The sequence below is a fragment of the Patiria miniata genome, unplaced genomic scaffold, assembly GCF_015706575.1.
Source record: "Patiria miniata isolate m_02_andy unplaced genomic scaffold, ASM1570657v1 HiC_scaffold_20, whole genome shotgun sequence".
NCBI lineage: Eukaryota > Metazoa > Echinodermata > Asteroidea > Valvatida > Asterinidae > Patiria > Patiria miniata.
Window position 1 is genome coordinate 3,714,984 of NW_024037059.1, and position 27,895 is coordinate 3,742,878.

Consider the following 27,895-nt stretch of genomic DNA (forward strand, 5'->3'; position numbering starts at 1 on the left):
TTTTAAGTGTATACGAGTATAAATATCTTTTCCTTGTGTCCAAATTCTACTCTGCCAATTGAGATTGCTTTTTCAAAAGTTAAAATGTTTAAGATCAATCACTGAGCATTTTTTGTGGTGGATGGTCTTACCAATCTTGCAGCCAGTAACGGAACAAAAAAACCAACAGGCATTATCTAAACAAGTCAATCAGCCCTCACAAGAGCAAAGAGTTTGTCTTTCGAAAATGAAATGTTTGTCTTCCGATAATTGTCTGTTGCTTTGACCACATCGAATGTGGAATTCAAACAACAGTTTTTATCTAGTCTTTTCAGCATCATGTCCAGCAATATGTCCAATTGTTCCACAGTTTGATCGCAGCAAAATCACGAGTCCAGTTGGAAGCTGATGCCGTGTTAGATGAAACTCTGCCGTGATATCCAGGTAGCTTCATCAGTTGACCACATCATGAAGTTCTGAAGTGACATGGGTTGACCGCACAAAGTGCATGTAGCTCTGAAGTAGCATGCGGAGCCTGAAGTACACGCATTTATCTGCGATCTTCTTCCTCTCGACGTTCGGGTCCAACTGCACAGCACACTGGGAGTTCCTCAGTTGTCGATGATCAGCCTCCAAAAGAAAAACGCTCCGCCTCATTGGAATGATGACACACTGACTACCGGTAGGTTAATGTGATGCCCGTTGTCATCCTGGCTGTATTTGTTGTGTACAGCTGAAGTCTCCGCACACAGTCGAGCAGCCAACCACAGGGATTTCGAGGATTTCGCAGGTTAGGTGGACAGAGAGGCAGCAAAACATTGCAGTACATCTCTGCCGCTTGATGTAGGAAGAGACTGATCTTTGCCCAGTTGTAGTGTAAAAGTACCAATGAATCTGTACAAATGAAATGAAGAAATAAATCATGGGATTAGCACGTGAGAAGCAAAACATGGACAAAATGTAAGCTATGTGATCTGTGAACAATGTACAAGTTCAAAAGGCAGTTTACCACATTGTACTTCTCATACAAAACAAACACTGAAATTCCATTAAAATTAAAGCCAAAGTATGGGAAGTGCTCCAAAACAAGTCAAAATTAACAACGGGTTAGGTATTTGTCGAAAGAGGCAAGTTTCATTGTAATATGGGAAAGCAGTCCATGTTGAATGCGCACACCCTTTGCTCTAGATAGACCGTTTCATCAAAAGGCTTGTGGTTGTTCCACTGTATAATGGTCTTTGTTGGTCTCAGTGGAATGGTAGAACGGTCCAGTGTGGTACCATACCATCTTTTAAGTTGTTCCTAAGTTACAGGAGATCATTCACTTGCAGGGAGCAGGCCCATGATTTGGCGAGATTTTTTAGATTTGGCACAGATTTTATTACACGTGTAAATTCATATGTTAAACACTAATTTATAATCCGAGCGAACACTATTCTAGGATCTCAATTTCAATTCGCAAGTTGCTGAGTTCTGTTTTGAATTGCGCCAGGAATCAGCGTCCAGGACATGTTCTCATTCAGCCGATTGCAGCTATGCGATGTCACACACCAAACTGCGTTTTCGTTGTGTCAACGACTGCACGCACCCATTCATGGATTCGCCGAGTTACAAACCAACTACTAATGGAAATTTCCAAAATTGTGTTGCTTGACACATCTTTAGAATGGCCTTCTTTTATTGTTTTCTTCAATATGACAGCATGCCAGGAACAATATCACAGGGAGTTTAGTGCCATTACCATCTTTAAACCAAGTAAGCTTTTCAACAATAGTTTTTTCAGTTACTTTTTGGATACTGTAGCTGCAAGTAATCTACTCTACTGTTAATCCCACGTCATTAAGTCAAGTGGCAAGCGAATCAAATTATTTGCGACCAAGGCAATACTTTGTTGATGTCCATCCTCTGCGATTGTATGATCTTTTTTGTGACGTAACTTGTGATGGACTGGACGGCAACTACATGAACAATTACACATTTGTGTTCATACTAACCTCATCTTACTCGTAGACTTTCCAATCTGAGGTGGTACCGAAATTGTCACCATGGTCTACATCTGTGTAAAGGAAGACCATGCTGCAAATCGCACGTGAGATCATCAGTCGGAAATCTGGAGTGATATTGTCAGTCCATCGCAGGCTGCGTTGTACGGTGGTCGGGTCCTTCGCCAGAAGCTGAGTCGAGCTCTGCTGGCGAGACTGGACATCCAATGATGCAGGAAGGAGTTGAGGGGATAGGCTGAGAGATGCTCGTACACTGTAGCTGGCTGTTCATCAAGCAGAAAGTTTGTTCTCCATCTAAAACAAGGCCACTGCAAAATAAAAGGTTGTACAACATGAATATTACAGCCGTTTGTACGTTTCAATTTCATCGTGTCCGTGCAACAAGGTTGTATCTCCTAAAATGGTGCAGGGTTCGACTTTAGCGGTGGTCCGCTGGCCAAATGCCAGTTGAATTGCCGGTGGACCAGCTGCACACCTTGCCAAGTGGTCCGGCTGGCCAGCCAAAAAAATCGGCAAGGGCATCACAGATCAAAAATGCTCTACGCAACCGTGAACTCGGTATGGAATTTCAATACATTGTCAATTACGGTTGACAGATAAGACGCAATTGTTAAGCTCGACTAGAAAACCTGATACTTCGGCAGCTGCAATACCACAAAGGACTTTGTACATGTAGTTCTGCTAACGCCGCCGTGTTTGCGGTTTTCTTTGTGTGTAAAGTGTGTTCACGGAAAGTTCAAACAATGTTTTACACATGGGAATGTTTTGATGGTCGTGACAAAAAACTGGTCTGATAATTGTTTCTCCGTGATTGTTTTAGAGATTTGAAATCTACAGCATCATGAAAAAACGTGTCAATCATATCTATGACCGCCAAAACTTACAGGCTTCAGTCATGGAGCAAGATTCCGTGCTATATGCGTGCGAGGTGCACATGCAAATGGAAGGGACTCGCCTGGATTCACATGCGATGCTGAGCCGTCCGATGCAGGATATTGAGAGAGAAAAATATTTCAAAGAAAGCGCAATAAAAAAGCTATGATTTCTCATCGTGGGGAAAACTCTTGTCCGATCTACCGTAAAGCGTACACTTACATGTAACTTTGTTTACGAAAGCCCCCGAATACACCTGCGTCATGTGCGTGGCTGTACATGTCAGTGCATGATACGCATACCCGCGGTTCCACACTGGTTCCGTACAGAGTTGGGTTGAAACACGTGCTTTTCCCCACACACTGCATTCATCGATCTAAAAACACCCTTTTAAAAGAATCTGAACGGCCATTTAAAACCGCGCTCAGAACATTTTGTTTCATTCATGTTTTTTGTACGATTGGTCTGTTGATTATTCATCGGTACCGACGTGCAAAGGGAAGGGACTCGCATGAATCATACGATGAGCCGTCCAGATAAAAATCGAGAAAAGAAAATACTCCAAAAGAAAGCATAATATCAAGCCATGATTTCTCATCGTGGGAAAAAAACCCGTGTGATCACGTTACAAAAGCCCCCCTACGCCCATCCTGCTGAGTCCACAAGCACACGTCGTGACATGTGTTTTTTCCCACGTACTGCATGGATCGAGCTGATTGGCCATCTAAAACGGCGCTCAAAACATTTCCCGTTCATGTTTTAGTACGATTGGTCCGTTCGTTATGAAGGTCGCGGCACCGACAACTTCATACTACAGCCTCCACAATTGCGCATGCCTAACATGTGATGATTATTAGAATGACCAATTACGTGAGGAGTGCGATTATTTTTATAGGAGTCCGATTTTCACATGACACCGGCGCAGCACGAAGGAGTCGCTGGTGGCCGGCATAAATTGCATGAGCTTTTAATATTAAATTGCTCACAATGGATACCAACTGAAAAGCATACGTTCGCTAGGATCGTCGCGTGGTCGGCCTAGCCTAGGCCTCAGGCATCGGTCAACGATCTGCATTATTTTTAGAGGACCTTGTCATGTCAATGACTTACAAATTCGAACAATACAATACCACAAAAAGTAAGCTTTTCATTTTTAATAATCTGTAAGTCTAATTATGTGAAACTGATTAACTGGTGGGCACACGCTGTATAAGACGGACCAGTCAAAAACCTGGCGGACCAGTCAAAATTCTAGCCAACTGGTCCGGATAGATAGTCAAAAAAAAAGTTAAGGGCAAACCCTGTGGCGTGTGACGTCATGTACGTGAAACGCGAGTTTTTAATGTCAAAAGGTCGTATCTCGCTTACAATAACCCGCATGTACACACAAAGTCCATGGACGCCCCGATACGCGAGATACACCCTTGTTGCATGGTGCATATTTGCGGGAGATACGACTTGTTTGCAGAATCGAGTTACGACCTTGTTGCTCTGACATGACGATTTGTTGGTTTGTACAAGCAACATTTGCTGACTGCTGTGATGTGGAAACGTAGCTTGGGTGTTTTTTTTTTACAACTGAGGGACGTGTAACACAAAAAAGGTTACATGTAAGTGTTCTTTCAGCAAAACGAAAACAATTCACATGCATCCCAATGAGAATTGTTTGTGTTTTGCTGAAAGAACACGTACCTTTTTTGTGATCCGTGGAATGAACTTTAAAAGGGTGTTTGTGTTCAAAATGCCGTAACTTGAAAAGTACATGAGTGATTTGAATGATTCTTGTACTTACAGAAAGCTCACTGATTAGGCTTTCTTATCCTAGATTTTGAAAATGCTCCAGGCAAAACTTCATTCAAAACTGGTCCTGCCAGTTGGGATGCGTTTTTTTACTCACCCTGTACATGTGACAGGCTGCACACCTCATTACGTCTTTGTGACAAAAATCATAATGACCTGATGACAACACAATTCATATCTATCATCTACCACAAAAAAAGATCATCACACATGTACCAACCTTTTTTCTTAGACTGCAACCTCCTTGAACCTCCTCAGGAAACAACTGTAAACTGTCAGCTTGGAGGAAGCTTGGAGGAAGACTCCAAGTGTCCAGTTAAACTCAGGGGGAATAGTTCATCGATCGAAGATCCTGAGTGATACTGTCACGCCACAATAGTAAAAATCATGGAAAGGGTTCATCGGTCGAAGATCTTTAGTGATATTGTAAGTCCAGCGCAGAACGGGTTTGACTCCATTATCTAGGCCAACTGAGGGAAAAAGTTCATCAACTGAAAGCGTTCAGTGATATTGTCAAGCCAGAACAGAGTGAATCGACTCCATGTTCTCGAAAAACTTGTGGAAATGGTTCATCAGTCGAAGATCTTTAGTGATATTGTCAGTCCAGCACAGAACGGGTTGACTGCAACGTCTAGGCCAACTTACATGTAGGGCAATAGTTCATCAACTGAAAGCGTTCAGTGATAATGTCAAGCCAGAACAGAGTGAATCGACTCCATGTTCTCGAAAAACTTGTGGAAAAGGTGCATCGGTTGAAGATCTTTAGTGATATTGTCAGTCCAGCGCAGAACGGGTTGACTCCAACATCTAGGCCAACTTACATGTAGGGCAATAGTTCATCAACTGAAAGCGTTCAGTGATATTGTCAAGCCAGAACAGAGTGAATCGACTCCATGTTCTCGAAAAACTTGTGGAAAAGATGCGTCAGTAGAAGATCTTTAGTGATATTGTCAGTCCAGCGCAGAATGAGTTGACTGAATGATCGCGACTAACTTGAGCAAAGGATTTATCAATCAAAGTTCTTTGATATTGATAGTTCAACATACAGCAGCCTGAATCCATGTTGACAAAAACATGAAGAAGAGAATCATCGGCCGAAGATAAAGGATATTGTCAGTCTAGAACAGAGCAAGTTGACGCAAAGGTTACGACGAAATCATGGAACTGCTCTTTTTTTTAATCGAAGATCTTCAGTGATATTGTCAGTCCAGCACAGAATGGGTTGAGCCCACAGTTCCAACCAACGTATGGGAAGGATTTCCACAGCAGCAGCCAAACGGTGAACGCTGATCGCCTGGGCATGTTCAAAGATGAGGCTGAGAAGTTGCAAGATGAAGTTGGGATGGGTAGTAGAAGCGAAGAAGTGGAATGGCAAATCCATAACCTAAAAGGACAAATAAGTATGAAACAAATGAGAATCTCTTCTGATTATTCACAGATAGAGTGAATTTTTTTCTCAAGTTTGGACGTCATTGGATGCTCTGCCTAGGAGTAGGTGACTCGGGTGTTAAAAGTAATAGACAACATTTGCAAACATCCCAAAATGTCGTTCAAAAAAGAGACAAATTTGAAATTACTATCATTTCCTCATGGTGGTTAAGACCAAACCCTCGTGAGAGAAACAGCTTTTTTTCCTTCAAATAATGCTCCCAAAAATAGAACCGAATTTAGTTTAATCTGCGATTGGTCACATGTCCGGATTGAGAATTATTTTCCCAAGTGAAAAACTGTGATCACGCCACAAGAGGGTGCAAGTCAAAATGTATTAATTAATTAACGTTATGAAAGAGAGGGTTTTCAATGGTAAACTTTGTGTTGAGAAAAATAAAGATGCATTTTCACAGTTTGCTGAAAAAGTTTGTCTGCTGAGCTGAAATTTGGACAGGTTAAGTTTTTTAATAACCTGTTTTTGGATTTATTGTATTGTTGTTCCTTGATTTGGCAAAAATATGGGTTTTTTTGCAAATGGTGTCCATTGTCTCTAATAGACAATGTCCCACATCAGAATCTCACCTCCAGTTTTACAGGCAAAAATTGCTATACAAGTCGTCACCGACACCACAAACTGACACTCAGTTGCACGTGAGTGCGCGGCACGCACCCGTATTTTACAGAACCGACTTATTTTGGTTTTCACGAACGGACACCCTGTACAGTGCGGCACTTTTAGCGCGCACTCCGTACATTTTCACGAACTGACACTGATCTAAATTTCACCAGTTAAAACGGTATTTAATTACATTTTTGTGTAAGCCCGCAAGTATATGGATGGATTAAATTCATGAGAAACCTTTCAAAGCATTTTTCTCCCTACTGAATTGCTGCAACATGCTTGGGTGTCAGTTCTTGAAAATGAAAATCATCCCATTTCGCATCGGTGTCTGATGTGCGGGCGCACTACCGGGTGTCAGTTCGTGAAACCGAAATTGTTGATAATGCGGTTTTCACGAACTGACACCCACTTGCGCTTGAGTGTCAGTTCGTGGTGCCGATGATGAAATGTTACAACTACCTAACATACATGTACATGTCTAGTAACAAGCTCATTTCATTTGAAATATGACTGCATCGCTTAGAGGTAGACAGGATCATTTGCTTTTTAACAACTAGTATGGTCAAGCTTCAGCTCAGCAGCAACTTCACATTTTCAGAAAACAAAAAAAGGCAAAATGTTTTGGGCCATGTAACTGGATTCCGTTGCTAGAAAACATAGAGAAGTTTGCCTACAGGCACCCTTTTTTGAAAACACCTTCAAGGCTTGTTTTCTTCAGAAAAAAACAACACCGTTCAGATGGAATAATTTCAAAGGGTATTTGATGCCAGTTCTATCTCCACTTTGAGCAAGGTTTCTGTCATCAAATCGGCAGGCACTCTTCCAGGTAATTGACCTATCGCCGTTTGCGAGTTAGCCACGCTTTTCAGACAACCACTACGTTGAGTTTTGTTTGTCTCAGATTTGGCGCGTTTCACGTCCACTGTGTATCATGTAATTGGACAATATTCCACAAGCTGCGTCGATGCGATTCTACTGCGATGGTTAATTGCAGATGATCCTATGTGGATTGGAAAAGAACAGGAAGCTGGCTCACATCTGTTCTCTATCAAAACTCTCATCTCTAATGGAAGAGACACATCTAAGGTAGTCAAGAAACTCCCATACTAAAAATAAGACATATCATGGGCGATCAGACACAATTGCATGTGGCAGTTACAACATCATCCATAACTGCCAATCACCATCGGTATATCTGTGGACTCACCTCAGACACGGCGATTCCTTCCTTCATGCCTCGGAGGCATACCAGGGGACTGAGTGCTCCGGGCAAGATTCCAATCATTCAAAGCCAGAAGTATGGGAGGGGTGAACAACTCCTGACAAAAATACAGGTGCGTGTTGTCCTCCATCTGCAGCCAGAGCTCGATGTGGTCGTGCATCTGGCTGTGTCGATGCCCGATGATGTCTTTATTCTAGTGCAGTGCTGCTGTCAGTGCGCTGCTGATGGCTTGCTGATGGCAGGGATGGTTCTTGAGTCGCAGTCTCAATGCAACCTGTGTCAGGAAGAATGTCAGAGTATAATTTGATCTTATCAATCTACATACAAACAAATCTTTGAATGATGTGTCAATTAACGTATGACACAAAATCAAAGAGACGAGTTTTGAAGGAAGCAGGGAGCTTTCTGCCAAAACAATCAGCATGACCCAAAGATAACAGCATTGCATGTCATTATAGTGTACTATAGACGACACACTGCATTGCGTCTTCAACACGCGATGCAACGGCACGACACGACGTCACAATGTCTCTGTTGCGTTGTGCCATCGCGTTGTGCCATTGAGTCATGCAATAGCGTCGCGCCATCGCTCCCTCTCCACTGCTTTTGTGCGCAGTCTGGCGTTGCGTCCTGCATTGCATCATGCCCTCGTGTTATATGGTCACGTCAGCCTTTACATCTCGCAGATTTTTGTGCCTGAATGCTGCTCCCTCTGTCGCCCCTGTCACGTCGTGCTTCGTGTCGTGCTTCGCGTTGTGCGTTGTGCCCTGCCGTCGCATTCACACAATTTTAATTTTACCCTTGTGCTTATAGAGGCGGACCTGTTTCATCTCGGCTCCGTCTCCCGTGTCAAATGCCTGAAACCTCAGGCCTAGTTTTTTTCCCTCGTTCATCCATGCTCTGTGTACATAAAATTTCATCATTGCGCCCTCTATGCAAGACCATCATGCAGGGCACCGTCAAGAGAGGACGCAGGCGACGCGGAAGAGCTGGTTGGACAACATGAATGAATGGACAAACATGACTATGTCTGAACTCCTAGTGCAGGTCACAGACAGACCAGCACGGCGGAGGACTTCAGCTTCTTCTGCCCTCAGGTCCCCCCAACGACAGCAACAGTCAAGGGAAACGTAACGTAACGTAACAAGCATTTAACAATGCTAAGCATGACACGACTCAGGCCACAAAAACACGACAAGACGCAGGACGCAAAGCACGACGCGAATGAAAAATGAACATGTACTTACCATCCCCTTTTTAACTGTAGGTCACAGGATGATATGTCAGGTTATAGGTGATCTTGCAGACGTGTTCCTGTTGTCATCATACATGGTGAACACCGTATTCTTTCTCTGCTCCCTCTATGCTGCAGAAGCCCAGTTTATGTACAATGTGTGTCTTGTGTATGTCCGTGACATCTCGTTGATATTGTCTGTTCATCACAGACTGAGTTAACTTGCACGGTGATAGCCTAACTGAATCAAAATACAGCCCTCCCAGATGTCAAAAGAAGCATGCTCCAACTTGACGTTTGCCATGCGGATGAGTGACTCGACTGAGCATGAAAACATTTCTTGGGGTTCTGTGGAATTGAAAGAAAAACAGTCAAATAATAATAGCAATAAATAATATTGGTGGGCTAGTTGTCCGTTCTTGCAGCAAGAATTTGAATTGTGAAAGACAGTGCTACAACGTGGTCGAGCCCAAGGCAAATGGAGCACAGCCAGATCAAAAGGCTGACTTGTAGAATGCGTCACTGCAAAATGACCACCAGCCTATGAGACTTTTTCACTACATGTCATGTTGTTCTTTTCTGTACTGTGATTTTTGACAGAATTGTTTCTAATTGTAATCTTGCCAAGAAACATTCATGTTGGAATTTTATCTTGGTGTTCCTCGAGAAAAAAATTATGGGAAATCGTTTGTACACACAAGTGCATTTCGAACTATGATACGGAGTTGGGAACTAGGGCAGCTATCAGCGGAAACCAGTTCAAGCTGGTTCCCGACTCCGTATCATTGTTCGAAATGCTATCAATGTTTGAAACGATATCCAGTCTACTCATTATCATAATCGATGCATCGCGCTCGGTAACGGAATCGCGCTGGACCATCGAATGAATGCTGGGCACGTACGTCCACATCGCGTTGTTCAGTTCAAACACGAATCGGAAATTTAGCGTGTTCACGGTCGCGAGGGGAGCTCTCAGAATTGAATGAAAAATTTCAAAATTTCATCCTAGTCGTAAGCAAACTCATCGATCTCTCCTGTACCTCAGGTGTCGTATCTAGTAATTTGGAGGCCGTTTTGAGGGAAATCTGATGTTTTTGTTGGCCAATGGTTTTTTTATGGTCAACAGCAGAATAGTGTCGCGTGACGTTTTCTCATGGTTTCTGGAGAATCGCCACCAAAATCACCAAAAAATTTAATTTTGTAGTCTTCGTTGTTCTGTTTGAGGTCGATTATTAGCTTTATGAATGTCTGCTGCATCGTTAGACCCGTGAACGTGGCTTGTAAACTACGCCACGCTCTTGTACGTGTTCGAACCAAGCGAAATCGTCCTTCCGTGACAAAGACTGTACATTGCCTTACAGTGCGATAAGTATTCACATATCAAGCTTTCTTGAACATGTTGAAATCTGCTTTTACGCCAAATCTGGCATTTAAACGATATTCGAGGTAAAATATGGCAAGATCTCGACGTCCTGTAACCTCCTCTTGATGCATGTGATTCCAAGTGCGATTCCAAATTATTAGCTGTGTTTATCACATGGTCTCGTTATTGGCCAATCAGACGCCGCCTATCATATGCGCCACATGAAGCAGACGGGTAGCTCGGAGGGCTCCGATAATTTTGCACGCAAATGACCCTTGGTACTCGTCCAGGGTCATTTGTCAGGGTCACTTGTCAGGTTAAAATCTAATTTCTACACGTTCGTATGGGTCTTCATTGATGGCAAATTTCGTCGAAATGACACATCCTGAACACGCGGACAGGCAAATTTAGATTTCTAGGTGAGTACTCAACATCCATACGAAATTATGTATGGCGGATCGATTTCGCTAGGTTCGAAAATACACAACAGCATGTTGTTGTATACAGCGCCACGTTCACGGGTCTTACTGCACCGTATGAGGTATGAATTATGTAGCTATATTAGACCATTTTTAATTTTTTTTTAAATTTCAACCCCCAACTTCTGGGTCATTCAAACAAAAATGGCGATCGTGTGTTGGACCATGAAAAATCAAAGCTCTGAAATACTCATCAAAAGTCACTTTTTTACGTCCGAAATATAAGAAAATCTTACAGTGACATAATTTTGATAACATTTCATGCAAGTTTGGAAAGATTGGGGGCAAAAAAAACTGAAAGGTGAGTGTTCTGTAACGATTTAAACTTTGGTAATTTTACGTGTGACCAGAATAGTTTTTTTATGTCAATATTGCGAACCCGCTGCGATAGCTAAATTATGGAATTTGGGTCGGGATAATATAGGGAAAATTGACCGTTTTTGTAATACACTGGGGATACACAGTCCGGGATTTCGGGATTCTCACGACCCGGTTCTTGTAACGTAGTTGTGACTCCAGCTCTAATGTGCATGCGATAAGCATTAGACTCGAGCTAGACCCGTGAACGTGGCTTGTAAACTACGCCACGCTCTTGTACGTGTTCGAACCAAGCGAAATCGTCCTTCCTTTTGCATATCTAGTAATTTGGAGGCCGTTTTGAAGGTGAAATCTGATGTTTTTTGTTGGAAAATGTTGATTTGGGACAGTGACAGGATGCGGTTGTCCAGGTCGCGGCATTAGCTTGGACCCCACTATCGCCAGACCATGTCCAAAATGTTAAAAAAAGGCGATAAGTTGGGTCCAAGTTACTCGGACTATAATAATACGTGCTCCGATCCGCGCCGCGCCGTATGACAGTATGGGCTTTGAACACACCCAAGGAGCACGTATCATTACACAAAACAGTCGTGGATAAAGCGCGACTTGTTTTTCTTCAATCGAGCAACGACGGTGACGTCACGTCAGACGCCCTCATTCGACAAGTCGATTCAAGAACTGAGCCTCCCTGCAAACACATTGAGCTGTAAGTTTTCAGACTATTTTGCTGTTTTTTTTCAAATTTTGCGCTGTTTGGGAACAATATAAGGGGTCTCATGGAATCCAGGATAACTGTCTCTCTCATTTGTATTCTCTTTACCGTTTTTTTTTTGGGTCTTTTTGTCCTCGCGTGGGTTTGTGACTATGCTACTGTGACGGTGTCACCAAAGTATGGCAAATCGGTGGAGCGTTTGTGTGGAGGGGTAGCCTACACGTAATTCAACGCTCCACTCAGTAGAGCTAGGTCAGTAATAGCCCCATAAATGTGGCCTATTTACTGGACTGCCTCCGTAAACATAGGCCACACATCCACATGTACAAAAATCGTGTCAACTTTGCCAAATTTTAATTTTCACATTTAGGCTTAGTTTGTAGGATTTTTTTGCTTTAGAAGCATACTCACCCTCTTTATAGGCTAGTCAGAAAGTGCTGCCTTTATCAGATGTCTAATTTTTGTGAAATTTCAAGTTGAAATTTTGATACGCAAACGTGTAAAAAAGAATCTGGAAATTTCACGAAAAATATACATCTGAAAAAGGCAGCACTTTCTGATTAGCCTATATAGAGGGTGAGAATGCTTCTAAAGCAAAAAAATCCTACAAAGTAAGCCTAAATGTGAAAATCAAAATTTGGCAAAGTCGACACGATTTTTGTACATGTGGATATGTGTGGCCTATGTTTACGGAGGCAGTCCAGTCATGCCAGTAAATAGGCCACATTTATGGGGCTAGGTCAGTAATGGAGTATGACTATATTATGAGAGCATGTTTCCTCAGCTTGAAGAGTTTGGGGAGCGACACAACTTTTCTAAGAATAACAAAAAACCGAGGTGTCCTTAACTACACAAAACCTAAACTAGTTTTCGATGTTTACATTTTACATGCATGCCACATTGACTCATGACTGTCCGGAAACTGGTCAAGCCAAATGTGCTAACTTCAAGTGACATTTATTGAATACAAGTATCACCTGGCCACATAATATCAACCTTCAAGTATCTTCAAATTATACTCACCACTCTAAGATAGATGTTGTTGGTCTCATTAAACTGCATAATTATTAATAAAATATTAAAAAATTATAGTAAGGAATTAAAGTTACCGCTACGACAACACGCTTCACAAATTTCTCGCTGGTACTCGTTGCATTGCCAGCCACGCGTCGATATGGTTACCAGTTATATTTTTCGGTGTTGCAAACTAATTTAGCATCCCAAATAAGGAACGTAATTCAACCTTTTTATTGAACTGTTTGTCTCATATCAAGAGTAAAAGTGCATTGAAAGATTACGTCAGGCCTGAAGTCAAGACAAAGCACTTCGAATTTTAAGTCGTCTGTCTCGCACGGTTTGGTGCTTAGTATTTTTGCCGCATTTTGCACCGTTTTTTTGACCAACCATTTTTATTAGCAACACCAAGGTCTTTAATCTGAGATCAAGGTTGATTACAATGCAAAAAAAGACATGAGTATCTGAAACCTTACGAGAACGAGGTCGCAAAACTTTCTGGCAATCGTCTCGTCTGCTGAGCTCAGAGAAAAACTTGTGTTTTAAAAGTGTCGGTAATCCGGAAATTTGCTCAATGAAACAATTGTACAAAAATGGAAATTTTCTGCTCATTTAGAGGCATTCAGCTTTTTTTGTTTGCTTTTAAATGTACTTGTACGAGTTCTAGTTTTGGAGGTAGTCTGGTCCCCTCTTGCATCAAAGGGGAAGAGCAACGATATGACCAAGAACCAGTCTATTTGCCCAGCCGACAACGTGGACTAGTGCAATGAAAAATTGGAGCGCCAAAACTTGAACTTGACTTTTAACAAACTTTGCGACCTGCATACGGATCATATCAGCGGATAGAGGCTGTTAACTGCTGACGTCCACAGCCCCAACTGGGGGCGACCAAGGAATAAATATGGACAGATCTTGACTTGTTCTAAAAAAATAGGCGGCCGAAATACTTCGTCACGAACAAAACTTCAATTAGCCCATGCACGGGTACGGATGTCAGGGTTGGAGTATTGTGACGAGGACGGGCATGACGGGTCTCACTTCATGCCATACCGCAGTACTACTAGCTTTACTGGACTTTCTCCAACATAGATAGCTGGGTGCCTGGACTTTTTCATCCGAAAAAAAATGTAAGTAAATCGATATCATGATTACAATTATATTACTAGATTTTGTGGAGTTCGCAAGCGCAGTTACATAAATCACTAGGGCCTGTCTAGGGCTAGGCTTATGAACTTGGCATAGGCTAGCCTAGGCTAGGCAGTGCACTCTGACTTTTAAAATTTCCCCAAGTAGGCCTAATGCTACCAAAACATGGTCAAATATCGGTATTACTTAAATTGTTCAACATATTGGACAAAATGATGTTGGACCCATGGTCCTTCCTACATGTCCTCCATGGTCGGACGTTCAATGTACATGCCTTGCATGCATGTACATGTACTTGGGATACTTGTGAGCTCAATTTTGAAATTCTGCCTTTTTAGAATGTACTCTCCAGTTCAATGTTATGTATTTGTCAACATTTGGCCATTTCCGCCAAATATCATTCTTAAAAAGTTGCGTAGTCCCTCAGCAGGTCTTCTCGAAAGCCGTGTTCGTTCAATATTACTTGCGTACGTCCGCCTTTAAAATATAGAGGGCGCGCTTCAACACCACCGTTAAAAAACCGACCGTTGATCAAGTGTCAACTATAAAACCTCGAAGGAATACTCAAAAAGCCCATTGACGTGTGCACTTTTTGAAACGTAACTTTTGAGAGATTTGAGAGCTTGTCAGACCATAGAGAATTGAGGATGGCCAGACTCACAAAAACTGCGGAAGTTATGTGGACATTAGTTCGGTTATTATGGTGTCGTTAATACAAAATAATCTTTGTAAATTTTTCATTGGCTTAAAAGGACATTCAATCAAAGTACAAAATTTATTCCTGAATTTGAAATTGATGTGTAGTTCATGTATGTGATAATGTATTATTTTTTGTTTATTTATTTAAAATGTAATGTGTAATTTATCCTATTCATTGAAACCATGTGTAAAAGTCCAAGTAAATCATTACTCAATGTCCACCTTTTCACCCCTGGCATCTGGTTGGCATAGGCTCAAGCTTAATTCATCAACACAGAATAACACCGTGACAAAAAGGAGTTCAAAAGCTCTGACATACATTTTCACCAGCGGGGCGCTGGCTGAGCATGTACCGTTCGTTGAACCCTTCGCCTCCCCCTGGCTCCTCCAAATAAGGGTAGCCCCGCTGACCCCGTGATTGGAGCAAGTCCGTTTTAACTTGTGTACATTTTTTTAAGGTTGACCCAGATGCACGTACAGGATATGGACCGCTTCCCTCTGAGCACGTGTTTCTTGCCGAATAATTATGGCCATATCTCGGCGTGCTTGTACCCCTGAAAATAGATTTCCTGACTTTTTGTAATGACTGTCGTATTTTGTTTTTTAGACCTTTTTTTTTTGGCAAGAACGGGAACGGGGTCACAATGTCATGTGCACAAAGAAAAGAATAATTGAATGGAAGTAATTGGGGTCCATGACCCCCTTCATTTTTTTCTTAATGAACTACATTCCCTTTCCACGTGCGTACCCAACTAACCAATTTGACGTTTGATATTTTTTTGTCTTCCTCCAACTGGGCTTAAGGAAAGAGGCCCCTTTTATACCCCTTAGCTTACAATATTGTGATCTACCGGCCATTGCACTGTATTTTTTTAATGGGTAAACACCGTTGGGCAATGCTATGAGCATGAAGTTATCTCATTTTTGTGACAAGCTATTGGAAGAATTTGCCCAAGAGTGTCGGCAGTTGGTAACTGACCAACATCGGGCAAAATATCAACCCAGTCCCCAACATAATTTTACAATATAGCTGAAGTCTTATTATGAACTGAGGTGCCTATAGGAGCAACAGAAGTCACAGAGTTTACCTAATTTGAACACAAAGGTATTATCACTTAAATGCAAAGCAAACCGTCCCCAACCAAGTTCTCGAACATCCACACCCTCTGGCAGATCTTCATCATCAATCATTTTCTGGACACCTCCCCAGTCGCTCGTCTCGTCAGTCACGGATGCCATGCATCGGTGGCGTCACTTTGTTAGTCTTTGCCATGGGGCTTGATCCTCTAAATAATACAAATATATGACACTTCTATTAAAAACTACTCACAAATTTCAAGCTTCTGTCCCCCAAGGAAGATGTTACCTTATTTATTTTAAGTTTCTAAGAATACTAAAGCTAGGGCCGAAATTTTGGTCATGAAAGAACAGAACTTTCATTTTAAAGAGACTTTGTTCTGTGATTGATAAAACTATAAAAAAAAAAAAAAACGGTTCGTTGAGAACTGAATACCTTTCGAGGGGCGGATCCACGTTTGTCTCAAGATGGAGTTTGGCTTCCATGCATGCCAAGAGGGTTTTAGCAGGCATTTGCTGTGTTTTTCTACACTGATTGTCTTTTTTGTTTTCAAACACTGAGACGGGGGTTCAAATCCCCTAAACCCCTGTGGATATGCTTTCAGTTTCATAAGTGGGTCTCGGACGTGAACTTGGAGTCACGCCTAAGAACAGGTGACCCCCTAAAAGCTGACCGTCCGATCCGAAGGCGCCACGATGGGGGCAGGGGAGGGTTGCATAGACGGTCATCAACAAACTCTTGTCCCTTGGCTGATTTTCAAGCCACCGTGGCGCACGATGACTTCATTCTGAAGGTCAAGCCAATTAGGATTTGGAATGGGAAGATAAAATGAGTGCAATTTCCACAAAGCCCCGGCGATTGCACAAGCCGTGTCACAGTTCCATTTTTTGACCATCCAACAAACCGGGGATCTCTTGGGCTGTGACGTTTTCCTGGAAGTTGTCAATTTTGATTTCGATAAATTTCAGTCGGGCACTTATATTTATACACCAACCTGGTTGTGAGTAATAATGATGGTCAGGGATGGGAAAACGCGGTCTATAGGCCTTGCGATCGCAATTTCCTCTGAATCATGCAAAATGTACAACAGCCCTGCATAATTGCGCGCGTATTTGGGTTTGAAGACATCGGCACAATGGCACCTGTCTGTCAGCAGTTGGCACAGAGGTGGGGGTTGTGCCAAAGGTGCAAGCACTTTTCCGAACCCTGCGCACTGTCTGAGCGCGCGCGCCTACAAAACTCGCCGGAGGCGGCTCGGCGACGCCTCCGCGCGTCAGTCATCGAAACTACGGCTGATAAATGTAAAATTTAAAAACGTATGTAAAGTGTGTTGGCTACCGTTGACGGGTTTGTGAAAGCAGAATGCACATCAATTGTACCATTGGGTTCAGACTACTGAAACTGAATCGAAACTGGATCCAAATAGTACAAACTTTTCTGTCTTTGTGACTGATTTTGTTTTTAAAGGGCTCTTGTAATGTACTCTTTTTAGTGCCATCCTTGAAAATGCACCTTTGTGTCCCATAAACAACAACTTTTCAATTTTCATTTTGCCATTTTTAAGGGCATTTTGGTGCCTTTTTGGTTTGTATGCTAATACCAGTTTCCATATTCATGAGCAATAGTGTGATGTCATTTCAGGCAGAAACCTCAATGTCATAGCTATTGCAGCACCAAATTGCCAGATGTTGTGATATTTTGCTGTCGTAAATGTTTTTTTTCTGTGGAGATTCGTTGTTGTTTCAGAACATGACAGTAAGCCAATGAGCAAAGTTTTCTCACAAATGTTTTCAGTTAGCAAACTGTTGAAACCCAAAAGTGAACAGTCTGTGTCTTTCTGAAATGACATCATAGCAACAGCGCCCTCACTTGTCAGGAAAGCATGGAAAGTTTTTAAATGTTTAAAAAAGTGCACTTTTCAATAGAATTTATGCCAAAAAGGGATGTCAAATAGTTTTCATACATTTTTTGGGAAGAAAAAAGTCCCACCAAATATACTCCAAAGTGAGATACATGTCATGAGCCCTTTAAGTTCTACATGACCTGTTAGGCCTGTGGCCTTATAAACAACGTTAACTTAATAGTATAGGAATTAACGCTGTTAAGGAAGTTACAAAAGTTTTGACAAACTTTCAATATTGCACGGTGTATAGTGATTGGGTACACAAACAAGAGGTACAAACAATGCCAAGAAAACACGCCGTTCTTGTACATCATTCATGCAGCTTAACAGCTGCTTGTGTTTATAAGTCCAAATTCTTCTAACCTATCAATGGTTAAATAGTCTTTTAAACTTGAAGTTCTTTGAGGAGTTCCTTCCTCGGACTCAACGAAGAGCTCTAGGGCAAACTCGACCTAGAGTGTTCAAAACATGCCATCATTAATCGGCATCCCTAGCGGAAGAACTGCGGCTTCTGATCGATCGGGCAGAGCGGTTCCTGAAAATGTTTCACCTGTGGACTAAAATATGCCGTTGGTACCGGCGGGGAGTTCTGAGAGGAAGCGCCTAAGTTGCAATGTCTGGCTACCGTCTTCCGGAAAGCTGTCAAGCTCTCAAAAACATTTTAATCTCATCGAAACCACATGGCAGTCCAGAATAGAATCCTATAGTTTCAAGAAAATCTTCATTGAAGTCATTCTCAAGCATAATTTATATACCCATGGAGGATTCAGTCAATGGAAGTTTCCCTTTCTTTACATCTTCCTCGGTCACCTTTGGAAACACTTTATACTCGAGGCTTCCGCATCAGTACGTGATTTCCGGGAGTGAAATAAGTAAGTTTGATGACACTGTAGCAAGATGTGTCCATCTTATTTGCTATAGTCCCCTACCTCCCAATCCAGCCTCAAATTATTAAAACAAACTCACTTAAAACTACAAAATTATTGAGATGTATACCTCAAACAAAGGACACTTAATAAAATAATGTACATTGAAGTGTGACTCAAGTTTGTTGAGAAGCCCCGATCACATACCCTCCTCTTTTGCCCCTCCCCTAAAATAAAATGTATGGTACGTCCCCAGTAGACATGACAAGTAATCGTCGCCATACAGCATGACTTAATTATACTGGCGTGTAATTGTTCATGAGTTGGCAGCAGTCACCACCACAAGAGGGCGGTATTTATATGTGCTGAAACGCTTGGACAGTAGACATGTACTATATGTACAAATGGACATGGACATGGACATGCATGTACATGTATAGTGGTCAATTTAGTCATGAAATTTGGACCTACTGTAAACTCAATGAGAGAGTTTGGGCTGAACACGGTTTTGCATTATTGGCCATGTAGTGTGGAAGGATACATTCCGTCTCAAAATGGCTAACCTTACGATATACAGTTCAGCAATCAGCATCATAGTTTTAGAGAAGAAAAGTACCCTACTTAGTTTTGATGTGTAGTAATGAGTGTGTAAACACCGGCAATCGTGGACCGAGGACAAAAGGGTTCGGGCACAAACTATTGCTAAAAAGTTGAGTACAAACAAAGGAATGAGGATTACGGACAGTAGGGGGTCCACGATTGCCGGTGTTTGCAAAGATGTGTGTCCTCCTTGTGCGAGGGGTGTGCAGATGTTTTTGCCCAACGTACGTTGGTGCAAATCACCTGTCTACAACTTTATGCATGCAAGTTCTGCAAAAAATTGTTATCGAATTTTATACAAAACTAATGTTGGCTAGAATAAAAGTGCCCAACATGTCCACATGTTTTCAGTTATTGGTGTGTGCAGTCCTGAGAAAGCCATGTGCCAGTAGTACACACTGCTACAATTCGTTTACATCCGTATTTGACTCATTGTGTGCTTTGATGTTTCCCATGCCACTGACTTGATCACATGTAAGCTGAGTAAGACATGGGCGTTACGCCCAATGCTTCGTTCCTCTGCCATTTTTTTTTTTAGGTTGAGAAAGTTTACAGGGGTTTACTTTTTTGGGGTCCAGAGTACTAAAAGATATGCCTTGACTCGTCATATCCTGACAATTCTCGGGAGCTGTGTACTGACTGAGCGATTTGGATCTGCGTGCCGTCGCGGCATCCAACAGAAACGAATGGTAGGGGTCGCCTGACTAGGCCGACTGCCACCCAGCATCACTGCTCAAATATTTCAACTCCATAATAAGCTCATTCATACGATTGATGGCCATGGATATTCAGTCTCTGTGAAAAAAAATAATTTCCCATTGATAACAAAAACTGTCTTGGAATATTATCGCGGGAAGTTTTATCAAACAGGACAGTGGGGAACCTGCCTAATTGAATTGCGTATGGCCTGAGGGATTGAGCCAAAAGTCTCTCTTGGAAATGTCACAAGGCTGGTACTTTGTATCATTCACGTTATTGGCCATCAGACGCGAACCATCGTCATCACCCCCCCCCCCCCCATGTGCTTGTTGATCGTATCGATTTAAAGGAGAAGGCTCACGGAGATTGGCAGGATTCAATTTTCTCCAAACATTGAGTTGAGTCTACATGAGCATTTGTTTCCTCATCAATTGACAACTTTTTAATATCGCTGCCCGATATTTTGCGGAATACACACGTGTGTACAAGTAACAAAATTCTCTACTCCTCCCCCCTTACACAGTACTACTCCGCACCCCCCCCCCCTCCCAATTTAATCAATGAAGTGGTTCCTTTTCAGGTGCCAAAAACCAAATCATAACCATTTTCCCTACAAAAATAAGTTTAAACAGCTGTAAACACAACAGTTTTGAAGCCTTAAGGAAACTCTGCCAGACGAGTGGTTAAATAATTATAGGTACCCACATGCTGATAATTCAACACAGCAATTTTTCACAGTCCACAGATCCGTGTACTCGACTTGAATCGAATTTTAGAAATCTTTCAAGAGATTGTACATGATTTTCTTACACCATGCAATTTATGTATGATAGACATTTGCACTTACGGCATGTTTATCAGTTGTTTTTGCTTTCAACTTATATGAGTACTAAAGTATACCGTTGTGCTATATCGCTGATTGTGCATTTCTGCGTGTATTATGTGCAACGTCACAATGCTCCATCGCAATCTAAGCACGTTATGTTCCGGAAGATATGATTGATACATCTCCATCTTTCATGGACAGTTTTGTTTATGAAAGTAATCGCTTCACCGGCTTTGCTGTCACAGTTTACACAACGCCCGAATAAATCCCCTTCGTCTGATTGGTGGGTGGTTGAACACGTGTCATTGAATTATTCGTTCCAACGCACGGACCGGCCACACCGCAAAATAAAGAAGTTCTATTCCATGAACCCTAACAGTCCTGAATCCTCCAATTTCAATATAATTTTGCACACCCCCTAGGGAGTTATAGGTTTTAAGAACTTCCATTGCATGGTCACACTATTGGTGGCTCTGACAAATCAGATGATGACGATTTATTCAGGTGTATAAAACAAATAATGAATGGTGCACATTCGTACATTGGAAAGAATGATTTCATTCGGCGACAGATCTAATGTTCTATTCCACTCGGCGAACATTCCATCTGTCACCTCATGAAATTATTCTTACCATTGCACTCACAAACACATGATGACGGTCAAAACATGCTGAACGAAACGTCGAAGTTAACACCTCTGTTTCTTCTTAATCCGAACTAGTATTTTTCTTAAAGAAACAATCACTTCACATGATGTATCATGTATCGGAAAACTTCTCCCAAATTATTTGCAACATTTTATGTAAGGAATAAACTAAGCCATAGTCGCTAAGCTTGGTTTGCAGAATTCGGGCAATTCGTGAATCGCCTGAATTAGCAATAATGTTTGAACCCATTTGAACCCATTGGATAATTCATGTTCACAAAAACTCCTCCGTGTATTATTCACCGTATGTTGCCAATAAAAAAAAAACTACGCATTCCAGATGCGCCAACTTGTGAAAAGCGCTCGGGTGGCGTCGTCTTAAAAAGAACATTGACTTTATAAACTTTTTACTAAAAGCTATGTTCGTTATTTATAGATGGAGGATGAATGTCCACAGCAATGACCACATTGATGAAGATGTTTGCATCACTTTCCGGAGACGATAACGTGAATGGTCGACGGTAAGCTGGACAATGTTATTATGCAATGTTTGTGGATGCCTTACGAGACATATTGATGTGAAATGTGAATTGAAGATAAGTTGTGCAGAGTTGGTTACATTTGGTAGTCAGTCATAACATCTCCTCCCATCGTTTTAATTTTCAATTTTTTAATTGCGTCCATGATGCCAAAAGCCAAAAAACCATTTCTGCCTTTCATGCTCCACCTTGTCCCTGCCGTGACTCCCTCAACTCCTCAACCGGCCGGTCGCGCATGGAACCCCTTCAACATTTCAACATTTTAACCCGGAGTAACCCCAATCTCGGTGTGTTCCTTCACGCGTCCAATAAATGAAAAAGTCATGTTTGTTTTCTCATTTTAGCCGGTCTCAGGTGTAAAGGCCCGCGGCATAAAAATAGATCGAAAGGTTTAGAGGAAAAAAATAATATTACCCGTTGGTACAAGTATTATTACGTGCGTAATACTTTGCTGCCGTGGCACCGCGTCACTCCTTCGCCGTCTCTGCGGGGCTTCGTACGGCAAAGTGCGGTACCTCGCTGCGGTGGGCCCGCTGCGGCCGTAAAGATCAGAGGGTACATACTCTACGCATTAAATAAAATACACAGGTGTACAGGAACCCTTTTGCCGGTCTCTAGTTCAAGTTAAAGATGCAGTCACGGCGAATGTTTAGTCTGGTGTGTAGACAAAACAACAGTGATTGATTAACGCGCATAATACTCTTTCGTTCAATTCCAGGGTCTGCGAAATGCTTGTTTAATTCTTTACCTGCCTTAAGCGAAATAAAATGACAGATTCTTATTAATTTGTGATTTTTAATTGAGGTTATCACATAATGATGACTTGAAAAAATCAGTTTCCCTCAGTTTAATTCTTTACCTACCTTTACGTGAAGTAAAAGGACAGAGATCTCATTAAATTGTGATTGTTTTTAATTGATGTTTAATATCACATAATGATAATTTTTCATAAAGACAGTATTCCGGTCAAGGATCGAGTCTTGCACCACTCTAAAAACTTAACAATGATTCTTATCGATTCTAACTAATTCTTTCAAAAGATTTATCGTTCGATCTGCTGGTACAATAGTCATCTTTGTACCTAATTGACTGACTCCCTCACTGATAGACGGTCACTTGTAAATTAGACTTCAATATTAGGTTTTGCCCTTCACCGACGTATAAACACTGTATACTCCGTGTGTTACCCCCGAGTGAAAGTGAAAAAAAATCACTCGGTGGGACTCGAACCCATGACCTCCTGTTTTCTAGTGCACACGCCTAAACCACTCACTAAACACACGCCTGACTATACATGTAGTAAAGAAAACTTTGTAGCGTTCATTCTTTTAATTGGCACCAAGACTGCCAAACTTGAAGGCATGGTATTTGTGCATGACGAGATAGACATGTACGTTTTCCCCCAGGAAACAGGATAATCCAGCCCTCAAAGCAAAGTCACGATATAAGATGCAAAGCCACGATAAGAAAACGAATGCCATAAGCACTCCAGAATGTTACAGAGTGCTAACCAGTCCCTTCGGCACGATCCATGACCTTTTGGAAGTCGCATGATCGGGCCATCCCAACTCCCCACCAAAAAAACTCCCACTGAATGTCAAGCGGACTCCAAGCGGCTGGTTAGAGCCGATTATTACTGGGTTCACGGCTTAGGCTACACCATTCGAAAGCCAGAGACCATTATGGCATAAGCTCCCTCCTCCACCCATGAACTTATATCCAAACAAAAAGTGTAATACCGGCACTTATACGGGGGGATTTCGCAGGTTGACTCCCACCTGCTTTCGTTACTCAATTATGGTCTGGTGGCGATTGACACGAATTCCATGCGTATGTGGTATAGTCGGGTGGTGCGATATAGGCGCATAGTATACGTTTCAGGCCAAGTTCAGACCTTGGTGTATGCTGGCATGGTATAGCAGCTTGCCAGGAACCGCCATATTGGAACGAGAGCGAGGCTGAATGGACATGTATATACTTGCAAACGAGATTCCCCCGAGTTGTTACCATTTATATAGCTACAATGTAAGAAATTTCTCTCGATTGGCTGACTTTGAAAGTAAAGCCTCTCTGTCAAGTATACCATGAATTGGCTGATGGGTCCTCATCCCTCCAATAGCGTGTGACATTACACGCGAACCAGTAGTAGTATTATTTGTGAATTAAAGCTAATTTACTTACTATTCTACCTAATGTTGCATCCGTTCTTCATCGTTTCATGATAACTGGGTCCCTCTCGTGTGATCTGGTTACCATCATTTTTTTATTTGACCTATTGACCCCTGGGTGTTAAAGAACTCTTATCGAACTTTGGGTTGAAAGGCCCAAACGCATCCCCAATAAAAAAAGTTTGAAATGATTATTGTCGTCACGCACAATTTAAAGGACAAACGGATCAGGCATGCGTGGCGATTGCGGTCAACCATGAAGCAACAATCCTTTGGTAAAAGCCACTTTTCACCCTCCTACCAAAATATTTTGTCCCGAAAAGGCAACTATAAATCTTTCCTGGAAGCGTGCGCCACCGCGACTTTCCTGTTGTGCCCTTTTTTCTCCGCGCCCGGCAAGATTTACCTTCTGCGTATGGCAAAGGTCCACGTGACAACCATGTAAAGATCACGGCTTTGCGTTTTCTGAAATAATTACCGGAGTTTTCGCGGACCTCACCAGTTATCAGACGCTATAAATTATACCTGTCGTAAAGTGAAAGTATGCGTTCTTGCCTGAACTGTTACCACGTCGCACATGCACAATTGCCCCGTCCTCAACCTTCAGGTGAGCAATGGCACTGAAAAATACTAGGAGCTGATGAGGAATCTAACTTTTGCGTCTGCCATGAGCGCCCATCTGTGGCGGATACCGGCGCTTTACAAGGTTTCTTCATTCATTCATCTGCTGTGGCGTTACCGTCATCAAAAGCCATTCCTAGAAATTGTGTATTTCAAAGCCCTAATTGTGGAAAATAATTATGAATAGGGAGATAGAGTCTACAAGAATAACCCATATAGATCCATTACCAGTGTAAGTGTATACAGCCTTTCTACACTTGTTTCCAATTCATACGAAGGCCTAGACGTCTTCATGTGTATTTTTTTAAGTGGTGGGCATATGAAGTAATTGTTGCTACAAAAGCTTCATAAGCAAACTTTCATTTTAGTTAGTCATTTAAAGTGCTACCTTACTTTTCCATGTATTTTGTTTGTATGTTTACTGCTATTTTATCACATCGTCTTGTCTGCATCCGCGCGTCACATGGACACGTTTCTTTAGTCAAATAACAGCCGGGTTTGTTTTAAAGGGCTCTTGTAGTGTAATGTTTTTAATGCAATCCTTGAAAATGCACCCTTGTGTCCCATTTAACCGTATTTTCAATTTTCAATTTGCCACTTTCAAGGTTCTTTTGGTGCCCTTTTGGTTTTCATGCTAATGCGATTTTTCATGAGCAAATGTGTGATGTCATTTCAGGCAAAAGCGTCAATGTTACAGCTAGTTCAGCAGTTAAAGTTGCCAGAATTTGGGATATTTTGCTGTTGTAAATTTTCTTTTCTTTGATGTTAAATTGTTGCGTCAGTACATGGCAGTAAAGCCAAGGAGCAAACATTTCTCACAAATGTTTTTAATGAAAATTTGTTGGGTTCACAATTTGATCAGAAAACCCCTAAAATGAAAAGTGTCTTCACGAAATAACATTACAGCAACAGCGCCCTCGGGGTCCATACGAGCATGGAAAATCAAAAATGTTTAAAGAAGTGCACTTTTCAATAAAATGAAAAAGGAATGTCAAATAGTTTTAATACATTTAAGAGGAGTAGAAAAATGCACAAAATAATGTATCTCAGAAAACGTCATTTCATGCATGCATGACCCCTTTAAGATCAGACGTTGCTCATTTTCCAGCTGTTAACGTTTAGACGGACGGCGGTAAGTCGTTACCTGTACGTGAACGGAATCTCACCCAAAACAAACCCATCAAAAACGGTCTTTCACATACGCGAAACCATGTCTCATGTCATTAAGGTAACGTGAACATTAATGTTGTTGCTGGTAGAACATAATTGAAACCAGGCCTATGCCTTGCCGTAGGCTTGTATTTCACTGAAATAATAATAGGAGGAACACATTCTTCCTATTTTTATGCACAGTCATGAACGTCAATGTGAAACATTGATGCGAATATCAAAACCTGCCCGTTGGTTGGGACCGTTGTAAATATGACATTAACGAACCCAATTATGAAACATCAGATAGTTCTCTGTATCTTGTAACATATTTAATTAAAATTAACTCTTTGTAAAGAAATTGTGATTAGTACATCGCATTGAACATAATAGATTGATGGGAAATGTACCATCACACCCGAGTTAATTTATGAAACAAAAAATTGATCGCAAATAATTCCATTTGTAATTAAGTAAGTAGACCTCAAGGATTCCCAAGAATCCTGCTCTTCCTTTCATTATCTATTTCAGTTCAAACGAAATTCCCTTCTTTCCTTGTATAGCTGCCAACTCAAGTGGCCAGTGGCCTAGTTGTAGATGGCCAATTCCATTAACTAAAAACAATAAAAAGAAGGTCGGAAGCAGTTTCTTAAATTAGAACAATATGTTTATTGGATATCCATGTATTATGTATGCACAGAATTGCGGTGTGTGTATTTTTTGTGCTTTTGCCATCACGTGCATGATCGATCAGTTTTAACCGTCCTGTACAGGCCTCAAGTTTATACCTTCTTATTTCCCCCGGTTCACTTCCCGTCCACAGCTGTTCCCCTTTCCTAATACCCAGGGGGCATATAGGGGCCACGTCCTCCAAGGTAATTATGCCCCTTCCTCCTCCCGTCAGAGTCCTCGGCCTGCCGGCATTTTGACCGCTGCATAATACCTCGCCATAATAACTGGCTTCTCCCGTTTGTTCTTGTTAGTGGTGATTTTCAGGATGAAGTGACTCTCTCGTGGCTTGTAATCCAGAGGGCTTTGCTGTTATCAACGAATCAAAGCGGGAACCAAAGACTTAGCGATGCAGCATTTTGAAGAGTTTCTTTCGAAGTTATGAAACATAGTTTTCTTTTTCATTGACTGTTCACGTTTTCTTGCACATTCATGATTTTCTTCCTCAGGGACAGTCAGAAAGTGAAAAAGAAAGAAAGAACGAGGCTCATTTAGCGCGACGCTTGCGTCCATTGCCGACAAACCTCACCTGTTCTTTTGACTGCATGACCTAATATTATGTCAGTTGATGGGAATTTCATCAAAGATGCAATCAGTACAAGGAATCGCCCTGTACTTCCAGCTAATGAAGAAAAATGTTTTGCTGTACAGCAAAAGCAGTTATCCTTTATTTATGGCAATTCTACAGGGTGGTGCAAAAAGAAGGAAACCCACTTTTGACAGGAATTTTAACCTACTTACTTAACTAATTTTAATTTTTTTTATGATGAAGTGAAGCATAGCTCTTCGACCATGCGTGTTGAAAAACACCTTTTAAAAAATCGCAAGAGTAGTGTTATTATGCTTATTTGAATACAAGCCACCAAAATCACTGTTGTCCACGTGTAAGTCTAGTGTAGTGTTTTTTGTCTTCAAATCAAGCTCCAGAGCTCAGTCAGGCGGATGGAATAAAGCCGTCCGTGGACAAACAGGTTTGCATAAGACATTTTTAAACTATACCATGTCTCAGAGACAAAAATATGAATTTGCAATCATGTTTTCGTCACTTATGTTAATACCATTAAATTGCATTTGTGAAATATGCTCAACAAGTAGGAGAAAAGTGCTGTCAAAAGTGGGTTTCCTTCTTTTTGCACCGCCCTGTATTTGAAAATAAAATAATTTGGAAATTCATTA

General features: G+C 41.6%; 1 long non-coding RNA gene across 1 annotated transcript; it reads right to left on the reverse strand.

Moving 5' to 3' along the window:
- Positions 1-1,982: 1,982 nt before the first annotated feature.
- On the reverse strand, positions 1,983-13,165 carry LOC119728196. The gene is made up of 5 exons (XR_005271015.1): positions 13,060-13,165; positions 9,178-9,512; positions 7,916-8,204; positions 4,876-6,039; positions 1,983-2,290 (listed from the first exon to the last, which is right to left on the reverse strand). It is a non-coding gene; the product is annotated as an uncharacterized LOC119728196 (long non-coding RNA).
- Between the last annotated feature and the right edge of the window lie 14,730 nt (positions 13,166-27,895).